At 42.9% G+C, this 7,016-nt stretch overlaps 1 protein-coding gene across 1 annotated transcript in view; it reads right to left on the minus strand.

The window, feature by feature from the left end:
- The window catches only part of TMPRSS2 (transmembrane serine protease 2), a 53,515-nt gene extending 47,124 nt beyond the window's left edge, over positions 1-6,391 (minus strand). Inside the window, exon 1 of the mRNA XM_075854628.1 lies at positions 6,341-6,391. The gene's annotated coding sequence lies outside the window, so the exon portion shown is untranslated. The remainder of the gene's footprint in view (positions 1-6,340) is intronic.
- Between the last annotated feature and the right edge of the window lie 625 nt (positions 6,392-7,016).

Below are 7,016 nucleotides of genomic sequence, written 5' to 3' on the forward strand. Positions count from 1 at the left end.
TGACGGCCACATCGGCAGCAGAGGCTACAGTTGATTCTGCAGCAGCATCAGCGTTTGCAGGTAAGATCGACTTACCTGCAAACGCTGATGCTGCTGCAGAATCAGCTGTAGCCTCTGGTGCCGATGTGGCCGTCACGATGCAGGACCTGTGAGTGACGTCACAGATCTGCACTGTCAGAAGCTGGGCGTTCTGAAGAGAAGAGGATGTTACTTCTCATCAGAGCGCCCAGCTAGTGAAAGTATTAAAAACGCCCCGATGTACGCACATAATACACACCCACTTGGACTTTTACTTTTAAACACACCCACTTGGACTTTTGCAAGCCTCATTTGCATAACTACAAAAATGGTCATAACTTGGCCAAAAATGCTCGTTTTTTTAAAATAAAAACGTCACTGTAATCTACATTGCAGCGCCTATCTGCTGCAATAGCAGATAGGGGTTGCAAAATCTGGTGACAGAGCCTCTTTAAGGTTGCATGTAGCTATAGAGTATAGGTGACAGATGGCTGGCACTTATTAGGGGGAACGTGGCTGCACTGTATTTAAAGGGTATGTGGTTGGCACTTTGTATGTTAGGGCATGTCGATGAAACACGTGTTGGGACATCTGGCTGGAACTTTCTACCTGAGGACATGCTGCTTGCACTCTGTATGGTGGGAAATGCGGCTGGCATTTGTATGGGAGGGCATGCGACTACACTGTATATGGGGGGTATGCGGCTGGTGCTTTGTATGGGAGGGCATGTTGCTGAAACATGGGGTGGAACTTGTGGCTGGCACTTTGTACGTGAAGACATGCGGCCTGCATTCTGTATAGAGGGGCATGTGTCTGACACATCGAGAGGGGATGCGACTACACTGTATATGGGGGTATGTGGCTGGCACTTTGTATGGGAGGACATGCGGCCTGCATCCTGTATAGAGGGGCATGTGGCTGATACATCGGGAGGGGATTCGACTACACTGTATATGGGGGTATGGGGCTGGTGCTTTGTATGCAATGACATTTGCTGGCACTTTAGGTGGTAGGGCATGCGTCTATCACACTGTATAGTGGGGCATGTCGTTTGCAGAGTATTTAGGAGTTCTGCGGTCATTACTGTATATGGAGGCATGTGGCCATCTGTGTATAAGATGCAAAAGCACTCTGGCTAATAGAGGGGGGCTCCACATGGGAACCCCTCTCTAAGTCATACGGACAGGGACAATAGGTTACGCACAAATAATTTATCACATGAAACATCGACAATGCAGAAAATTTATTACTTGTCCTAAACCTTTTACAATGAAATGTTCCCATCATGCACTTCTATAGCATCAATTAGAGGTATAAAGTTACAACGTGCAATAGTTAACAGCTCAGGTTACACGCAGGACAATGCTCAGGTGCACGTAACAAGCGGAGAACATTAGGCTCATATAAACAAGCTTTGCTATATGTTCACACAGGGCAGTAAAGTACACAGCATATCCGCTGGGAATTCTGGCAGAAAAAAAACACACCAAATTGTGGTGCAGTTTTTTGGGCGAAATGTCAGCTGCGGAAAATAGCAAGTCCAATTTAAAAAAACCAAAAACAAATAAAAATCATATTTCCCCGCAGCGACGCGTCCCTCTGACGTCCTGCAGCCCGGACTCCTGGGATGACGTTTCATCCCATGTGACTGATGTAGCCTGTGATTGGCTGCAGCAGTCACATGGGCTGAAACATCATCCCTGGAGGCCGAGCTGGACGCAGGAGCAAAGAGGTCTGGATAAGTGAGATTTCTTTTTTATAGGAGTTGCGATATTTGCGCCGCAGAAAATCGCAACATCTGCTATTTGTTGAGGGTTTTACCTCCCAATGGATTCAATGGGGAAAACAGCGATTACACAAATACAATTGACATGCGCAATATATGAACGTTTTTCGTCAGGTTCTTTACGCGGCGTGTGGATGACATTTATTCAAATCCCATCCGCTCTGCTGCTACTGTATTACGCTGCGGATTTTCAGCAATAAAATCAGTTGCGGAAAATCTGCAGTGTTTATGCTGTGTGAACCCGGCCTAATACAGGAAAAGGTTCTTTACAGTAAAAGCAAACAAACTCTGGAATGCCCTACCCTGATGTAGTAATGGCAGATACGATGACGGCATTAAAAGAAGGGCTAGCCATGAACTCCTGACTAACGGCATTAAAGGGAATGTGTTGCCAGAAAAACATGTTTTTTTTTTAAAAATTAAACATTTAGTGTGTGGGTGATTAAACATTGTTCAAATTTTTTTTATTTTTTTGCACGAGTCCATGTAATATTATAAATTATTTCTAATTTATAATACTACCCATTTTTGGTCACTAGATGGAGCTGTTCCCAAAATTGCAGCATTGCAACATTGGGTTAAAAGCCCTCGCTCTAGTGAGCTCTCGGCATCCCCCCCTCCTTTATCCTGGCTAGTGCCGGGATAAACGAGGGGTTTGAAAGGTTTAACCTCCTACACTGTGTGTCGCCATTTTTTGAGGTAACCCACAGTGTAGTAGGTTTACATACAGTAGTAAACACACACAAACACTAACATACATTGAAATCTCTTACCTGCTCCTGCCGCCGCGGCTCCCTCCGGCCCGTCCGCTCCCTTTGCTGCCGCTGTTCCATGTGCACAAGTCCGGAAGCCGCGACCGGAAATAGTAATATTACTGTCCGGCCGCGACTTCCGGTCCACAGGAAAATGGCGCCGGACGGCGCCAATTTCGAATAGGACTGTGTGGGAGCGGCGCATGCGCAGTTCCCACACAGACACCGTACACGGCAGTCAATGGGACGGGAGCCGTTCACAGTCCCTATGGGACTGTGGCTGCCGTATTCCATGTCTGTGTGTGTCGTTAATCGACACACACAGAAATGGAACAAAAAATGGCAGCCCCCATAGGGAAGAAAAAGTGTAAAAATAAGAAACAGTAAAACACAAACACACAAATGAAAATAAACGTTTTTATTAAAGCACTAACATCTTTAACATATAAAAAAATTATTTGTGATGACACTGTTCCTTTAAGTTATCACATACAGTGAAGGAAATAAGTATTTGATCCCTTGCTGATTTTGTAAGTTTGCCCACTGTCAAAGACATGAACAGTCTAGAATTTTTAGGCTAGGTTAATTTTACCAGTGAGAGATAGATTATATAAAAAAAAAAAAAAAAGAAAATCACATTGTCAAAATTATATATATTTATTTGCATTGTGCACAGATAAATAAGTATTTGATCCCTTTGGCAAACAAGACTTAATACTTGGTGGCAAAACCCTTGTTGGCGAGCACAGCAGTCAGACGTTTTTTGTAGTTGATGATGAGGTTTGCACACATGTTAGATGGAATTTTGGCCCACTCCTCTTTGCAGATCATCTGTAAATCATTAAGATTTCGAGGCTGTCGCTTGGCAACTCGGATCTTCAACTCCCTCCATAAGTTTTCGATGGGATTAAGGTCTGGAGACTGGCTAGGCCACTCCATGACCTTTAATGTGCTTCTTTTTGAGCCACTCCTTTGTTGCCTTGGCTGTATGTTTCGGGTAATTGTCGTGCTGGAAGACCCAGCCACGAGCCATTTTTACTGCCCTGGTGGAGGGAAGGAGGTTGTCACTCAGGATTTGACGGTACATGGCTCCATCCATTCTCCCATTGATGCGGTGAAGTAGTCCTGTGCCCTTAGCAGAGAAACACCCCCAAAACATAATGTTTCCACCTCCATGCTTGACAGTGGGGACGGTGTTCTTTGGGTCATAGGCAGCATTTCTCTTCCTCCAAACACGGCGAGTTGAGTTAATGCCAAAGAGCTCAATTTTAGTCTCATCTGACCACAGCACCTTCTCCCAATCACTCTCAGAATCATCCAGATGTTCATTTGCAAACTTCAGACGGGCCTGTACATGTGCCTTCTTGAGCAGGGGGACCTTGCGGGCACTGCAGGATTTTAATCCGCTACGGCGTAATGTGTTACCAATGGTTTTCTTGGTGACTGTGGTCCCAGCTGCCTTGAGATCATTAACAAGTTCCCCCCGTGTAGTTTTCGGCTGAGCTCTCACCTTCCTCAGGATCAAGGATACCCCACGAGGTGAGATTTTGCATGGAGCCCCAGATCGATGTCGATTGACAGTCATTTTGTATGTCTTCCATTTTCTTACTATTGCACCAACAGTTGTCTCCTTCTCACCCAGCGTCTTACTTATGGTTTTGTAGCCCATTCCAGCCTTGTGCAGGTCTATGATCTTGTCCCTGACATCCTTAGAAAGCTCTTTGGTCTTGCCCATGTTGTAGAGGTTAGAGTCAGACTGATTCATTGAGTCTGTGGACAGGAGTCTTTTATACAGGTGACCATGTAAGACAGCTGTCTATAATGCAGGCACCAGGTTGATTTGGAGCGTGTAACTGGTCTGCAGGAGGCTGAACTCTTAATGGTTGGTCGGGGATCAAATACTTATTTCTCTGTGCACAATGCAAATAAATATATATCATTTTGACTATGTGATTTTCTTTTTTTTTTTAATATAATCTATCTCTCACTGGTAAAATTAACCTAGCCTAAAAATTCTAGACTGTTCATGTCTTTGACAGTGGGCAAACTTACAAAATCAGCAAGGGATCAAATACCTATTTCCTTCACTGTAGCATAACATAGCAACGCATGATAGTCAATTGATCCATGGAAATTATCCAACTACCCCATGGGGTCCGGAAGGAATCCCTCCTCCCCCTATTGTACAAAATGGTCTTCAATTGTCCCTGCGGTCAGACAACTAGGCCTGAAAACTTCTGAAGTTGACGGACAGGTATCATTTTTTTTTTTTTTAACCCTAAGTAACTTTGTAAAAAAACAAAAACTAGTTGGGTCAGTTCCCCACCCCCATTACTGCTGGCATACATTAGTTTTTCTATACAGTTGTATTAAAAAAAACAAAAAACTATTCACTTTTCCATAAAGTTTTAGCAAAGGTAAACCAACATATACAAGCCAAAGTATGCCAAAGATAATCTGGGCATATGGGAACATTAGACGTCAGGAGAATTTCCCTGCACATACAACAAACACCGAAACCACATGTGGTGTGAACCTAGCCCTAATATCAAAGCACCAAAGAAAAAGATTACCACCAAAATCATCATATTATATATAAAAGAATAAAAAAAAAAAATAAAATTTATTAAAGGGGTTTTTGCACTATTGAATGTGATGGCGCATCCTAGCGATACATCTGAATTATATATATATATATATATAAAAAATCATAGATCTTGGTGGGCTTAATTTATTTAAAGGGGTATACTCATCATTTCTATATCAATAGGATATGCCATAACATTCTGTTCAATGGGGTTCAGACAGCTGGGACCCCGATTGATTGTGAGTATGGAGGACCAACATCCCAAAAAGGAAGGGACAGAGGTCCTTTTGCCACATTCCCTGCACTTCAGCAAGTGGATAGGGCTGTGTTGTAGTTTCCTGCAAAGCCAGAGGGCAGGAGTGCCGCTGTGCAGGGGAAATGGCGAAAGGAAAGGACCTCCATTCTATCATATCCGGAGTTCAAATTCCTACAATCAGAATATTATGGCAAATCCCATCAATGTGGAAATGATGGGTATACCCCTTTCAATGAATAGATAAATTAAGCCTACCAAAATAAGGGATTATCTTTTTGAATATATATATATACACGCCTACAGATATACAAACAAATCATTAATTCAGAAGTCAGTGTTCACAATTTCAGAATAGAGAGGCTAAAACAATAATAACAACGCTTCTAAAAATTATTAAAGCATGATAATAATATTATTAATAATACAAGGCGCTGTTCACACTGAGTTTTTTTGCAGGCGGAAAAATCGAACTCAAAATTCCTTCAGGAATTTTTAGCCAGATTTTGACCTGCCTGCACGCTCTGTGCCACGTTTTTCGCGAAAACCACTTCCTCTGCCTTCCATGTCAATGGAAGGTCAGAGACGAAAACGCCCGAAGAAAGTGCATGACGCTTTTACCCGCGAGTGTTTTTTTCCGCTCGCGGGAAAGAAACGCCTCCGCCTTCCATTGAAGTCAATGGTAGGCGTTTTCATCCATTTTTTGGCACGGTTTCTGCGTCAAAAAAAAAGGGGCCAAAAAAACTCAGTGTGAACAGGGCTTAAAACAATAATTAAAAAAAAATAAAAAATAAAATCATAGACAATATCATAAGATTGAAATATATTCTTATAATTATATAATGTTATGGACATATATATCACAATATAACACAAGAGCGTACAAGTCTCGAGCCCCCTATACACGAAACACGTACGGGACTAGACTCAATCCGATTTCTCACCTGTCCTGTACCCGGTAACTCTCAGTCTCTGCCTCCTCTATGGTTAGTGCTGATCAATATGGGGAATGAGTTACCTATTGATGCAGGTGTAGAAAATCTCCTCCCCAAACATACTGAGATACACCTCCTACCCAGGATTCCTGCGATTAACCCTTTCAGGGATGGACTTTCTTGTAAGGATGTGACCTGTAGCTCACAGCTGAGCCTTCCAACCCTGGGGAGATTGCAAGAACACATCCAATTATATTGCGCAGGAGAAGCCTACGAAAACACGAGCCCTAGGCCAATTCCATAGTGTGCGCTCATCTCCAAGGCGTGTGACATGACACAGCACGTACAGCAATGATATCTTTTTCAGCTGCGCCTATATTTCTGAGTTTGTTGTTGTGAATTCTCAACAAGGTGAACAAGAAAATGTGCCGTGTTCAGATTTTAGGACTTCGTTAACCAAAGGCGACACTCGAGGCTGAGGGGGTTAAGCTGGAGATAGTTGACATATGGATCCATAGGTTTGTCTTGTGGTTCTTTTTTTGAAAATCCATTTTTGTATGGCGACCTTGAAGATGGCCATAAGGGCGAAACATTTTTGGTCGTTATAAACTTTTTTGGAAATATATCTAATTTAAGTCTGTATAATTGAGACTTTTGGTGGGTTCCCACCACCCATTAGAAAAGG

The sequence above is a fragment of the Rhinoderma darwinii genome, chromosome 2 (genome assembly GCF_050947455.1).
Source record: "Rhinoderma darwinii isolate aRhiDar2 chromosome 2, aRhiDar2.hap1, whole genome shotgun sequence".
Lineage (NCBI taxonomy): Eukaryota > Metazoa > Chordata > Amphibia > Anura > Rhinodermatidae > Rhinoderma > Rhinoderma darwinii.